This window comes from Oncorhynchus gorbuscha, unplaced genomic scaffold, assembly GCF_021184085.1.
Source record: "Oncorhynchus gorbuscha isolate QuinsamMale2020 ecotype Even-year unplaced genomic scaffold, OgorEven_v1.0 Un_scaffold_1365, whole genome shotgun sequence".
Classification (NCBI taxonomy): Eukaryota; Metazoa; Chordata; class Actinopteri; order Salmoniformes; family Salmonidae; genus Oncorhynchus; species Oncorhynchus gorbuscha.
The window spans coordinates 26,868-42,157 of NW_025746161.1; the positions used below are offsets into that span (position 1 = coordinate 26,868).

At 38.7% G+C, this 15,290-nt stretch overlaps 1 pseudogene; it reads left to right on the top strand.

Moving 5' to 3' along the window:
- LOC124022386 overlaps positions 1–15,290 on the top strand; it is a 29,167-nt pseudogene that overhangs the window by 11,229 nt on the left and 2,648 nt on the right.

Sequence of the window (15,290 nt, forward strand, 5' to 3'; positions counted from 1 at the left end):
GGTCAGATACTTTATCCTGGAGGGTTTATGCTTTACATTTACATTTAAGTCATTTAGCAGACGCTCTTATCCAGAGCGACTTACAAATTTAGGAAGCAGGTCAGACACTTTATCCTGGAGGGTTTATGCTTTAGGAAGCAGGTCAGACATTTTATCCTGGAGGGTTTATGCTTTAGGAAGCAGGTCAGACATTTTATCCTGGAGGGTTTATGCTTTAGGAAGCAGGTCAGATACTTTATCCTGGAGGTTTTATGCTTTAGGAAGCAGGTCAGACACTTTATCCTGGAGGGTTTATGCTTTAGGAAGCAGGTCAGACATTTTATCCTGGAGGGTTTATGCTTTAGGAAGCAGGTCAGATACTTTATCCTGGAGGGTTTATGCTTTAGGAGGCAGGTCAGATACTTTATCCTGGAGGGTTTATGCTTTAGGAAGCAGGTCAGATACTTTATCCTGGAGGGTTTATGCTTTAGGAAGCAGGCCAGACACTTTATCCTGGAGGGTTTATGCTTTAGGAAGCAGGTCAGATACTTTATCCTGGAGGGTTTATGCTTTAGGAAGCTGGTCAGATACTTTATCCTGGAGGGTTTATGCTTTAGGAAGCAGGTCAGACACTTTCTCCTGGAGGGTTTATGCTTTAGGAAGCAGGTCAGACACTTTATCCTGGAGGGATTATGCTTTAGGAAGCAGGTCAGACACTTTATCCTGGAGGGTTTATGCTTTAGGAAGCAGGTCAGACACTTTATCCTGGAGGGTTTATGCTTTAGGAAGCAGGTCAGATACTTTATCCTGGAGGGTTTATGCTTTAGGAAGCAGGTCAGATACTTTATCCTGGAGGGTTTATGCTTTAGGAAGCAGGTCAGATACTTTCTCCTGGAGGGTTTATGCTTTAGGAAGCAGGTCAGATACTTTCTCCTGGAGGGTTTATGCTTTAGGAAGCAGGTCAGACACTTTATCCTGGAGGGTTTATGCTTTAGGAAGCAGGTCAGATACTTTCTCCTTGAGGGTTTATGCTTTAGGAAGCGGGACTTACAGTTGTCTGTGTGTGTAGGGAAGTGGAGTGAGGAGGAGGAGAGGCGTCTATCGGACAGTGTCTACGCCCTGGCGGGTGTGTGTCCGGGCCGTGCGGTGACGGGCGGGGTGTCGTGGGCGGCTGTAGCTGATCTGGTGGGAACGCGGTCGGAGAAACAGTGTCGCTCTAAATGGCTCAACTACCTCAACTGGAAACAGAGTGGAGGGACGGAGTGGACCAAAGACCAGGATCTCAGCTTAGTACACAGGTAGGGAGTGGTCTGGGTGGTGGGGGTCTGTGTGGTGGGGGTCTGGGTGGTGGGGTTCTGGGTGGTTGGGGTTGGGTATCTGGGTGGTGGGGGTTGGGTATCTGGGTGGTGGGGGTCTGGGTGGTGGGGGTTGGGTATCTGGGTGGTGGGGGTTGGGTATCTGGGTGGTGGGGGTTGGGTATCTGGGTGGTGGGGGTCTGTGTGGTGGGGGTTGGGTATCTGGGTGGTGGGGGTCTGGGTGGTGGGGTTGGGTATCTGGGTGGTGGGGGTCTGGGTGGTGGGGGTTGGGTATCTGGGTGGTGGGGGTTGGGTATCTGGGTGGTGGGGTCTGGGTGGTGGGGGTCTGGGTGGTGGGGGTCTAGGTGGTGGGGTTCTGGATGGTGGGGTTGGGTATCTGGGTGGTGGGGGTTGGGTATCTGGGTGGTGGGGGTTGGGTATCTGGGTGGTGGGGGTCTGGGTGGTGGGGTTCTGGATGGTGGGGGTTGGGTATCTGGGTGGTTGGTATTTGGGTGGTGGGGTTCTGGGTGGTGGGGGTGGGTGTCTGGGTGGTTGGTATTTGGGTGGTGGGGTTCTGGGTGGTGGGGGTGGGTGTCTGGGTGATGGGGGTCTGGGTGGTGGGGTCCTGGGTGGTGGGGTTCTGGGTGGTGGGGGTTGGGTGTCTGGGTGGTGGGGGTCTGGATGGTGGGGGTTGGGTATCTGGGTGGTGGGGGTCTGGGTGGTGGGGGTCTGGGTGGTGGGGGTCTGGGTGGTTGGGGTCTGGGTGGTTGGTATTTGGGTGGTGGGGTTGGGGGTTGGGGGTCTGGGTGGTGGGGGTCTGGGTGGGTAATTACATTTATTAGAAAGCAGAATTCAAACCAGCTTTATTGATGAAAGTACCTTTATCTGGTGTCTACTTCTTCTGGCTTACTCTCTCTCTCTCTCTGTGTGTGTGTGTGTGTGTGTGTGTGTGTGTGTGTGTGTGTGTGTGTGTGTGTGTGTGTGTGTGTGTGTGTGTGTGTGTGTGTGTGTGTGTGTGTGTGTGTGTGTGTGTGTGTGTGTGTGTGTGTGCAGGATAGTGGAGTTGGATGTGGATGATGAGAATGAGTTAAAGTGGGAGGAGCTAGCGGGGGTTGGAGCAGTGTTCGCTCTCCTCAGTGGCTCAGATCTAAGTGGTGGAGCATCAAGAGACAAGTAGCCAATCACAAGGAACTGCCCTTCCACGGTAACACCCCAGGGCCTCACCTCTGACCCTTACCTCATCACTTCTCACCTGACCTGACCCTTACCTTTCCTCACCTCTGACCCTTATCTCTCATCACTCCTCACTTCTAACCCCTTACTCTGACCTCTTCTCTGACCCCTGACCCTTACCTCTCATCATTCCTCACCTCTGACAGCTGACCCTTACCTCTCCTCACATCTGACCCGACCTCTCCTCACCCCTGACGCTTACCTCTCCTCACCTCTAACCCCTGACCCTTACCTCTCCTCACCTCTGACCCGACCTCTCCTCACCCCTGACGCTTACCTCTCCTCACCTCTAACCCCTGACCCTTACCTCTCCCCACGTCTGACCCTTACCTCTCCTCACCTCTGACCCTTACCTCTCCTGACCCCTGACCCTTAGATCTCATTCCTGACCCCTACCAACTCATCTGACCCTCTCCTGACCCCTACCTCTCACTCCTGACCTCTGATTCTTACTTCTCCCTCCTGTTCTCTGACCCTTATCTCTCCTCACCTCTGACCCCTGACCTCTCATATCCAGTATCAGCAACATGTTTAAATCATACATGTTAACAAACTAGTGATAGTGTTACTACTGCAGACAATACTGTGTGTTTGTGTGTAGTGTTACTGAAGGGTCTTCAGGAGTTGATGGAGACTCAGGTGCCATTAGGGGCGGGCACTGGGCCAGGTAGCCCTTCCCTGCAGATCCGAGTCACGCGATTGGAGGAGTGCTGTAGCTCCCCCTCCCGGCCCGTCACAGCACTGCAGATCCCCCTGCAGATCACACACCTGGGTCAGTACAGGGGAGGGGAAGTAAGTGTGTGTAGTGACTGGTGTCTCTATCAGCCTCAGACAGTGTGTGTGTGTGTGTGTGTGTGTGTGTGTGTGTGTGTGTGTGTGTGTGTGTGTGTGTGTGTGTGTGTGTGTGTGTGTGTGTGTGTGTGTGTGTGTGTGTGTGTGTGTGTGTGTGTGTGTGTGTGTGTGTGTGTGTGTGTGTGTGTACTGACTGGTGTCTCTATCAGCCTCAGACAGTGCTGGTGCCAGTGACACAGAGACCATCACCCTCAACACTGCTGCTCTGCAGACCTTACAGATCCTACCTGTGAGTTGGATTAGACCATAATATGACCTTTTAGATGTAGACACAATGTAGATGTAATCCTCTTTTAATCTCACTATGCTATCACAACAATCACTGTGTGTGTGTGTGTGTGTAGTCTTTCCACCTGCACCCTACAGGGACTCCAGGGACATACTTCCTTCAGACAGCAGCCAATCAGAGCCTGCCGCTCAGCCTTTCCAGCAATCCCACCGTCACATTGACGGCGAGCTCCTCCCCCTCGTCCCCAGAACACATCATCCTACACAGCCTCTCGGTGAGTGTTAGGGATGGAGCCACGTTTACAGAATGGGTCAACTTTCAGTGGACATCCCCATGAGTGTCTTTCAGAACCCCTCCTAAAACCCCACCGGTTTAGTTTTGGTTGTCAGTGACATTTAGTTAATTCCCCTGTTTGAGCGACAATTTTTGTTTTTCTTGCTGGGGAACGTAACAGGAAGTAATGTAATAATGATAATCTAATCAGCTTCCTGTACAATAAAAGATATTTAAACCCAGACAGCTTTTAGAGAAACACTTGAGACCGATTATTATAAATAACGTTCAGTCTCTGTTATATTATGATAAATAACGTTTAGTCTCTCAGTTATATTATGATAAATAACGTTTAGTCTCAGTTATATTATAATAAATAACGTTCAGTCTCTGTTATATTATGATAAATAACGTTCAGTCTCTATTATATTATGATAAATAACGTTCAGTCTCTGTTATATTATGATAAATAACGTTCAGTCTCTGTTATATTATGATAAATAACGTTCAGTCTCTATTATATTATGATAAATAACGTTCAGTCTCTGTTATATTATGATAAATAACGTTCAGTCTCAGTTATATTATAATAAATAACGTTTAGTCTCTCAGTTATATTATGATAAATAACGTTTAGTCTGTTATATTATAATAAATAACGTTCAGTCTCAGTTATATTATGATAAATAACGTTTAGTCTGTTATATTATAATAAATAACGTTCAGTCTCAGTTATATTATGATAAATAACGTTTAGTCTGTTATATTATGATAAATAACGTTCAGTCTCTGTTATATTATGATAAATAACGTTCAGTCTCTCAGTTATATTATGATAAATAACGTTCAGTCTCTATTATATTATGATAAATAACGTTCAGTCTCTGTTATATTATGATAAATAACGTTCAGTCTCAGTTATATTATAATAAATAACGTTTAGTCTCTCAGTTATATTATGATAAATAACGTTTAGTCTGTTATATTATAATAAATAACGTTCAGTCTCAGTTATATTATGATAAATAACGTTTAGTCTGTTATATTATAATAAATAACGTTCAGTCTCAGTTATATTATGATAAATAACGTTTAGTCTGTTATATTATGATAAATAACGTTCAGTCTCTGTTATATTATGATAAATAACGTTCAGTCTCTCAGTTATATTATGATAAATAACGTTCAGTCTCTATTATATTATGATAAATAACGTTTAGTCTCTCAGTTATATTATGATAAATAACGTTCAGTCTCTCAGTAATATTATGATAAATAACGTTTAGTCTCTCAGTTATATTATGATAAATAACGTTCAGTCTCTGTTATATTATGATAAATAACGTTCAGTCTCTGTTATATTATGATAAATAACGTTTAGTCTCTATTATATTATGATAAATAACGTTCAGTCTCTGTTATATTATGATAAATAACGTTCAGTCTCTATTATATTATGATAAATAATGTTTAGTCTCTCAGTTATATTATGATAAATAACGTTTAGTCTCTGTTATATTATGATAAATAACGTTCAGTCTCTGTTATATTATAATAAATAACGTTCAGTCTCTGTTATATTGTTATAAATAACGTTCAGTCTCTCAGTTATATTATGATAAATAACGTTCAGTCTCTCAGTAATATTATGATAAATAACGTTCAGTCTCTATTATATTATGATAAATAACGTTTAGTCTCTCAGTTATATTATGATAAATAACGTTCAGCCTCTCAGTAATATTATGATAAATAACGTTCAGTCTCTCAGTTATATTATGATAAATAACGTCCAGTCTCTCAGTAATATTATGATAAATAACGTTCAGTCTCTGTTATATTATGATAAATAACGTTTAGTCTCTATTATATTATGATAAATAACGTTTAGTCTCTGTTATATTATGATAAATAACGTTCAGTCTCTGTTATATTATAATAAATAACGTTCAGTCTCTCAGTTATATTATGATAAATAACGTTCAGTCTCTGTTATATTATGATAAATAACGTTCAGTCTCTCAGTAATATTATGATAAATAACGTTCAGTCTCTATTATATTATGATAAATAACGTTTAGTCTCTCAGTTATATTATGATAAATAACGTTCAGTCTCTGTTATATTATGATAAATAACGTTCAGTCTCTGTTATATTATGATAAATAACGTTCAGTCTCTGTTATATTATGATAAATAACGTTCAGTCTCTATTATATTATGATAAATAATGTTTAGTCTCTCAGTTATATTATGATAAATAACGTTCAGTCTCTCAGTTATATTATGATAAATAACGTTCAGTCTCTCAGTTATATTATGATAAATAACGTTCAGTCTCTGTTATATTATGATAAATAACGTTCAGTCTCTGTTATATTATGATAAATAACGTTTAGTCTCTATTATATTATGATAAATAACGTTCAGTCTCTGTTATATTATGATAAATAACGTTCAGTCTCAGTTATATTATGATAAATAACGTTCAGTCTCTCTGTTATATTATGATAAATAACGTTCAGTCTCTCTGTTATATTATGATAAATAACGTTCAGTCTCTCAGTTATATTATGATAAATAACGTTCAGTCTCTCAGTAATATTATGATAAATAACGTTCAGTCTCTCAGTAATATTATGATAAATAACGTTTAGTCTCTATTATATTATGATAAATAACGTTCAGTCTCTGTTATATTATAATAAATAACGTTCAGTCTCTGTTATATTATTATAAATAACGTTCAGTCTCTCAGTTATATTATGATAAATAACGTTCAGTCTCTCAGTTATATTATGATAAATAACGTTCAGTCTCTGTTATATTATGATAAATAACGTTTAGTCTCTCAGTTATATTATGATAAATAACGTTCAGTCTCTCAGTAATATTATGATAAATAACGTTCAGTCTCTCAGTTATATTATGATAAATAACGTTCAGTCTCTATTATATTATGATAAATAACGTTTAGTCTCTCAGTTATATTATGATAAATAACGTTCAGTCTCTCAGTAATATTATGATAAATAACGTTCAGTCTCTGTTATATTATGATAAATAACGTTTAGTCTCTATTATATTATGATAAATAACGTTTAGTCTCTGTTATATTATGAAAAATAACGTTCAGTCTCTGTTATATTATAATAAATAACGTTCAGTCTCTCAGTTATATTATGATAAATAACGTTCAGTCTCTCAGTTATATTATGATAAATAACGTTCAGTCTCTCAGTTATATTATGATAAATAACGTTCAGTCTCTATTATATTATGATAAATAACGTTTAGTCTCTGTTATATTATGATAAATAACGTTCAGTCTCTGTTATATTATAATAAATAACGTTCAGTCTCTGTTATATTGTTATAAATAACGTTCAGTCTCTCAGTTATATTATGATAAATAACGTTCAGTCTCTCAGTAATATTATGATAAATAACGTTCAGTCTCTATTATATTATGATAAATAACGTTCAGTCTCTCAGTAATATTATGATAAATAACGTTCAGTCTCTCAGTTATATTATGATAAATAACGTTCAGTCTCTCAGTAATATTATGATAAATAACGTTCAGTCTCTGTTATATTATGATAAATAACGTTTAGTCTCTATTATATTATGATAAATAACGTTTAGTCTCTGTTATATTATGATAAATAACGTTCAGTCTCTGTTATATTATAATAAATAACGTTCAGTCTCTCAGTTATATTATGATAAATAACGTTCAGTCTCTCAGTTATATTATGATAAATAACGTTCAGTCTCTCAGTAATATTATGATAAATAACGTTCAGTCTCTATTATATTATGATAAATAACGTTTAGTCTCTCAGTTATATTATGATAAATAACGTTCAGTCTCTGTTATATTATGATAAATAACGTTCAGTCTCTGTTATATTATGATAAATAACGTTTAGTCTCTATTATATTATGATAAATAACGTTCAGTCTCTGTTATATTATGATAAATAACGTTCAGTCTCAGTTATATTATGATAAATAACGTTCAGTCTCTCTGTTATATTATGATAAATAACGTTCAGTCTCAGTTATATTATGATAAATAACGTTCAGTCTCTCAGTTATATTATGATAAATAACGTTCAGTCTCTCAGTAATATTATGATAAATAACGTTCAGTCTCTCAGTAATATTATGATAAATAACGTTTAGTCTCATATTATGATAAATAACGTTCAGTCTCTGTTATATTATAATAAATAACGTTCAGTCTCTGTTATATTATTATAAATAACGTTCAGTCTCTCAGTTATATTATGATAAATAACGTTCAGTCTCTCAGTTATATTATGATAAATAACGTTCAGTCTCTGTTATATTATGATAAATAACGTTTAGTCTCTCAGTTATATTATGATAAATAACGTTCAGTCTCTCAGTAATATTATGATAAATAACGTTCAGTCTCTCAGTTATATTATGATAAATAACGTTCAGTCTCTATTATATTATGATAAATAACGTTTAGTCTCTCAGTTATATTATGATAAATAACGTTCAGTCTCTGTTATATTATGATAAATAACGTTCAGTCTCTGTTATATTATGATAAATAACGTTCAGTCTCTATTATATTATGATAAATAACGTTTAGTCTCTGTTATATTATGAAAAATAACGTTCAGTCTCTGTTATATTATAATAAATAACGTTCAGTCTCTCAGTTATATTATGATAAATAACGTTCAGTCTCTCAGTTATATTATGATAAATAACGTTCAGTCTCTCAGTTATATTATGATAAATAACGTTCAGTCTCTATTATATTATGATAAATAACGTTTAGTCTCTCAGTTATATTATGATAAATAACGTTCAGTCTCTGTTATATTATGATAAATAACGTTCAGTCTCTGTTATATTATGATAAATAACGTGGTGAACTAGTCCTTAGTAACATACCCCTGGTGAACTAGTCCTTAGTTAGTAATATACCCCTGGTGAACTAGTCCTTAGTTAGTAATATACCCCTGGTGAACTAGTCCTTAGTAACATACCCCTGGTGAACTAGTCCTTAGTTAGTAATATACCCCTGGTGAACTAGTCCTTAGTTAGTAATATACCCCTGGTGAACTAGTCCTTAGTTAGTAATATACCCCTGGTGAACTAGTCCTTAGTAATATACCCCTGGTGAACTAGTCCTTAGTTAGTAATATACCCCTGGTGAACTAGTCCTTAGTTAGTAATATACCCCTGGTGAACTAGTCCTTAGTAATATACCCCTGGTGAACTAGTCCTTAGTTAGTAATATACCCCTGGTGAACTAGTCCTTAGTTAGTAATATACCCCTGGTGAACTAGTCCTTAGTTAGTAATATACCCCTGGTGAACTAGTCATTAGTTAGTAATATACCCCTGGTGAACTAGTCCTTAGTAATATACCCCTGGTGAACTAGTCCTTAGTTAGTAATATACCCCTGGTGAACTAGTCCTTAGTTAGTAATATACCCCTGGTGATCTAGTCCTTAGTTAGTAATATACCCCTGGTGAACTAGTCCTTAGTTAGTAACATACCCCTGGTGAACTAGTCCTTAGTTAGTAATATACCCCTGGTGAACTAGTCCTTAGTTAGTAATATACCCCTGGTGATCTAGTCCTTAGTTAGTAATATACCCCTGGTGAACTAGTCCTTAGTTAGTAACATACCCCTGGTGAACTAGTCCTTAGTTAGTACTATACCCCTGGTGAACTAGTCCTTAGTTAGTAATATACCCCTGGTGAACTAGTCCTTAGTTAGTAATATACCCCTGGTGAACTAGTCCTTAGTTAGTAATATACCCCTGGTGAACTAGTCCTTAGTTAGTAATATACCCCTGGTGAACTAGTCCTTAGTAATATACCCCTGGTGAACTAGTCCTTAGTAATATACCCCTGGTGAACTAGTCCTTAGTTAGTAATATACCCCTGGTGAACTAGTCCTTAGTAATATACCCCTGGTGAACTAGTCCTTAGTTAGTAATATACCCCTGGTGAACTAGTCCTTAGTTAGTAATATACCCCTGGTGAACTAGTCCTTAGTTAGTAATATACCCCTGGTGAACTAGTCCTTAGTTAGTAATATACCCCTGGTGAACTAGTCCTTAGTAATATACCCCTGGTGAACTAGTCCTTAGTAATATACCCCTGGTGAACTAGTCCTTAGTTAGTAATATACCCCTGGTGAACTAGTCATTAGTAATATACCCCTGGTGAACTAGTCCTTAGTTAGTAATATACCCCTGGTGAACTAGTCCTGAGTTAGTAATATACCCCTGGTGAACTAGTCCTTAGTTAGTAATATACCCCTGGTGAACTAGTCCTTAGTAACATACCCTTGGTGAACTAGTCCTTAGTTAGTAATATACCCCTGGTGAACTAGTCCTGAGTTAGTAATATACCCCTGGTGATCTAGTCCTTAGTTAGTAATATACCCCTGGTGTACTCGTCCTTAGTAATATACCCCTGGTGAACTAGTCCTTAGTAATATACCCCTGGTGAACTAGTCCTTAGTTAGTAATATACCCCTGGTGAACTAGTCCTTAGTAATATACCCCTGGTGAACTAGTCCTTAGTTAGTAATATACCCCTGGTGAACTAGTCCTTAGTTAGTAATATACCCCTGGTGAACTAGTCCTTAGTTAGTAATATACCCCTGGTGAACTAGTCCTTAGTTAGTAATATACCCCTGGTGAACTAGTCCTTAGTAATATACCCCTGGTGAACTAGACCTTAGTTAGTAATATACCCCTGGTGAACTAGTCCTTAGTTAGTACTATACCCCTGGTGAACTAGTCCTTGGTTAGTAATATACCCCTGGTGAACTAGTCCTTAGTAATATACCCCTGGTGAACTAGTCCTTAGTTAGTAATATACCCTTGGTGAACTAGTCCTTAGTTAGTAATATACCCCTGGTGAACTAGTCCTGAGTTAGTAATATACCCCTGGTGATCTAGTCTTTAGTTAGTAATATACCCCTGGTGAACTAGTCCTTAGTTAGTAATATACCCCTGGTGAACTAGTCCTTAGTAATATACCCCTGTTGAACTAGTCCTTAGTAATATACCCCTGGTGAACTAGTCCTTAGTAATATACCCCTGTTGAACTAGTCCTTAGTTAGTAATATACCCCTGGTGAACTAGTCCTTAGTAATATACCCCTGGTGAACTAGTCCTTAGTAATATAACCCTGGTGAACTAGTCCTGAGTTAGTAATATAACCCTGGTGAACTAGTCCTTAGTTAGTAATATACCCCTGGTGAACTAGTCCTTAGTAATATACCCCTGGTGAACTAGTCCTTAGTTAGTAATATACCCCTGGTGAACTAGTACTTAGTAATATACCCCTGGTGAACTAGTCCTTAGTTAGTAATATACCCCTGGTGAACTAGTCCTTAGTAATATACCCCTGGTGAACTAGTCCTTAGTTAGTAATATACCCCTGGTGAACTAGTCCTTAGTAATATACCCCTGGTGAACTAGTCCTTAGTAATATACCCCTGGTGAACTAGTCCTTAGTTAGTAATATACCCCTGGTGAACTAGTCCTTAGTAATATACCCCTGGTGAACTAGTCCTTAGTAACATACCCCTGGTGAACTAGTCCTTAGTTAGTAATATACCCCTGGTGAACTAGTCCTTAGTTAGTAATATACCCCTGGTGAACTAGTCATTAGTAATATACCCCTGGTGAACTAGTCCTTAGTTAGTAATATACCCCTGGTGAACTAGTCCTTAGTTAGTAATATACCCCTGGTGAACTAGTCCTTAGTTAGTAATATACCCCTGGTGAACTAGTCCTTAGTTAGTAATATACCCCTGGTGAACTAGTCCTTAGTTAGTAATATACCCCTGGTGAACTAGTCCTTAGTTAGTAATATACCCCTGGTGAACTAGTCCTTAGTTAGTAATATACCCCTGGTGAACTAGTCCTGAGTTAGTAATATACCCCTGGTGATCTAGTCCTTAGTTAGTAATATACCCCTGGTGATCTAGTCCTTAGTTAGTAATATACCCCTGGTGAACTAGTCCTTAGTTAGTAATATACCCCTGGTGAACTAGTCCTTAGTAATATACCCCTGGTGAACTAGTCCTTAGTAATATACCCCTGGTGAACTAGTCCTTAGTAATATACCCCTGGTGAACTAGTCCTTAGTAATATACCCCTGGTGAACTAGTCCTTAGTTAGTAATATACCCCTGGTGAACTAGTCCTTAGTTGGTAATATACCCCTGGTGAACTAGTCCTTAGTTAGTAATATACCCCTGGTGAACTAGTCCTTAGTAATATACCCCTGGTGAACTAGTCCTTAGTTAGTAATATATCCCTGGTGAACTAGTCCTTAGTTAGTACTATACCCCTGGTGAACTAGTCCTTAGTTAGTAATATATCCCTGGTGAACTAGTCCTTAGTTAGTAACATACCCCTGGTGAACTAGTCCTTAGTTGGTAATATACCCCTGGTGAACTAGTCCTTAGTTGGTAATATACCCCTGGTGAACTAGTCCTTAGTTAGTAATATACCCCTGGTGAACTAGTCCTTAGTAATATACCCCTGGTCAACTAGTCCTTAGTTAGTAATATACCCCTGGTGAACTAGTCCTTAGTAATATACCCCTGGTGAACTAGTCCTTAGTTGGTAATATACCCCTGGTGAACTAGTCCTTAGTTAGTAATATACCCCTGGTGAACTAGTCCTTAGTAATATACCCCTGGTGAACTAGTCCTTAGTAATATACCCCTGGTGAACTAGTCCTTAGTTAGTAATATACCCCTGGTGAACTAGTCCTGAGTTAGTAATATACCCCTGGTGATCTAGTCTTTAGTTAGTAATATACCCCTGGTGAACTAGTCCTTAGTTAGTAATATACCCCTGGTGAACTAGTCCTTAGTAATATACCCCTGGTGAACTAGTCCTTAGTTAGTAATATACCCCTGGTGAACTAGTCCTTAGTTAGTAATATACCCCTGGTGAACTAGTCCTTAGTTAGTAATATACCCCTGGTGAACTAGTCCTTAGTTAGTAATATACCCCTGGTGAACTAGTCCTTAGTAATATACCCCTGGTGAACTAGACCTTAGTTAGTAATATACCCCTGGTGAACTAGTCCTTAGTTAGTACTATACCCCTGGTGAACTAGTCCTTAGTTAGTAATATACCCCTGGTGAACTAGTCCTTAGTAATATACCCCTGGTGAACTAGTCCTTAGTTAGTAATATACCCTTGGTGAACTAGTCCTTAGTTAGTAATATACCCCTGGTGAACTAGTCCTGAGTTAGTAATATACCCCTGGTGAACTAGTCTTTAGTTAGTAATATACCCCTGGTGAACTAGTCCTTAGTTAGTAATATACCCCTGGTGAACTAGTCCTTAGTAATATACCCCTGTTGAACTAGTCCTTAGTAATATACCCCTGGTGAACTAGTCCTTAGTAATATACCCCTGTTGAACTAGTCCTTAGTTAGTAATATACCCCTGGTGAACTAGTCCTTAGTAATATACCCCTGGTGAACTAGTCCTTAGTAATATAACCCTGGTGAACTAGTCCTGAGTTAGTAATATACCCTGGTGAACTAGTCCTTAGTTAGTAATATACCCCTGGTGAACTAGTCCTTAGTAATATACCCCTGGTGAACTAGTCCTTAGTTAGTAATATACCCCTGGTGAACTAGTCCTTAGTAATATACCCCTGGTGAACTAGTCCTTAGTTAGTAATATACCCCTGGTGAACTAGTCCTTAGTAATATACCCCTGGTGAACTAGTCCTTAGTTAGTAATATACCCCTGGTGAACTAGTCCTTAGTAATATACCCCTGGTGAACTAGTCCTTAGTAATATACCCCTGGTGAACTAGTCCTTAGTTAGTAATATACCCCTGGTGAACTAGTCCTTAGTAATATACCCCTGGTGAACTAGTCCTTAGTAATATACCCCTGGTGAACTAGTCCTTAGTTAGTAATATACCCCTGGTGAACTAGTCCTTAGTTAGTAATATACCCCTGGTGAACTAGTCCTTAGTAATATACCCCTGGTGAACTAGTCCTTAGTTAGTAATATACCCCTGGTGAACTAGTCCTTAGTTAGTAATATACCCCTGGTGAACTAGTCCTTAGTTAGTAATATACCCCTGGTGAACTAGTCCTTAGTTAGTAATATACCCCTGGTGAACTAGTCCTTAGTTAGTAATATACCCCTGGTGAACTAGTCCTTAGTTAGTAATATACCCCTGGTGAACTAGTCCTTAGTTAGTAATATACCCCTGGTGAACTAGTCCTGAGTTAGTAATATACCCCTGGTGATCTAGTCCTTAGTTAGTAATATACCCCTGGTGATCTAGTCCTTAGTTAGTAATATACCCCTGGTGAACTAGTCCTTAGTTAGTAATATACCCCTGGTGAACTAGTCCTTAGTAATATACCCCTGGTGAACTAGTCCTTAGTTAGTAATATACCCCTGGTGAACTAGTCCTTAGTAATATACCCCTGGTGAACTAGTCCTTAGTTAGTAATATACCCCTGGTGAACTAGTCCTTAGTTAGTAATATACCCCTGGTGAACTAGTCCTTAGTTGGTAATATACCCCTGGTGAACTAGTCCTTAGTTAGTAATATACCCCTGGTGAACTAGTCCTTAGTAATATACCCCTGGTGAACTAGTCCTTAGTTAGTAATATATCCCTGGTGAACTAGTCCTTAGTTAGTATATACCCCTGGTGAACTAGTCCTTAGTTAGTAATATATCCCTGGTGAACTAGTCCTTAGTTAGTAATATACCCCTGGTGAACTAGTCCTTAGTTGGTAATATACCCCTGGTGAACTAGTCCTTAGTAATATACCCCTGGTGAACTAGTCCTTAGTTAGTAATATACCCCTGGTGAACTAGTCCTTAGTAATATACCCCTGGTGAACTAGTCCTTAGTTAGTAATATACCCCTGGTGAACTAGTCCTTAGTAATATACCCCTGGTGAACTAGTCCTTAGTTAGTAATATACCCCTGGTGAACTAGTCCTTAGTTAGTAATATACCCCTGGTGAACTAGTCCTTAGTAATATACCCCTGGTGAACTAGTCCTTAGTAATATACCCCTGGTGAACTAGTCCTTAGTTAGTAATATACCCCTGGTGAACTAGTCCTGAGTTAGTAATATACCCCTGGTGAACTAGTCCTGAGTTAGTAATATACCCCTGGTGAACTAGTCCTTAGTTAGTAATATACCCCTGGTGAACTAGTCCTTAGTAATATACCCCTGGTGAACTAGTCCTTAGTTAGTAATATACCCCTGGTGAACTAGTCCTTAGTTAGTAATATACCCCTGGTGAACTAGTCCTTAGTTAGTAATATACCCCTGGTGAACTAGTCCTTAGTTAGTAATATACCCCTGGTGAACTAGTCCTTAGTTAGTAATATACCCCTGGTGAT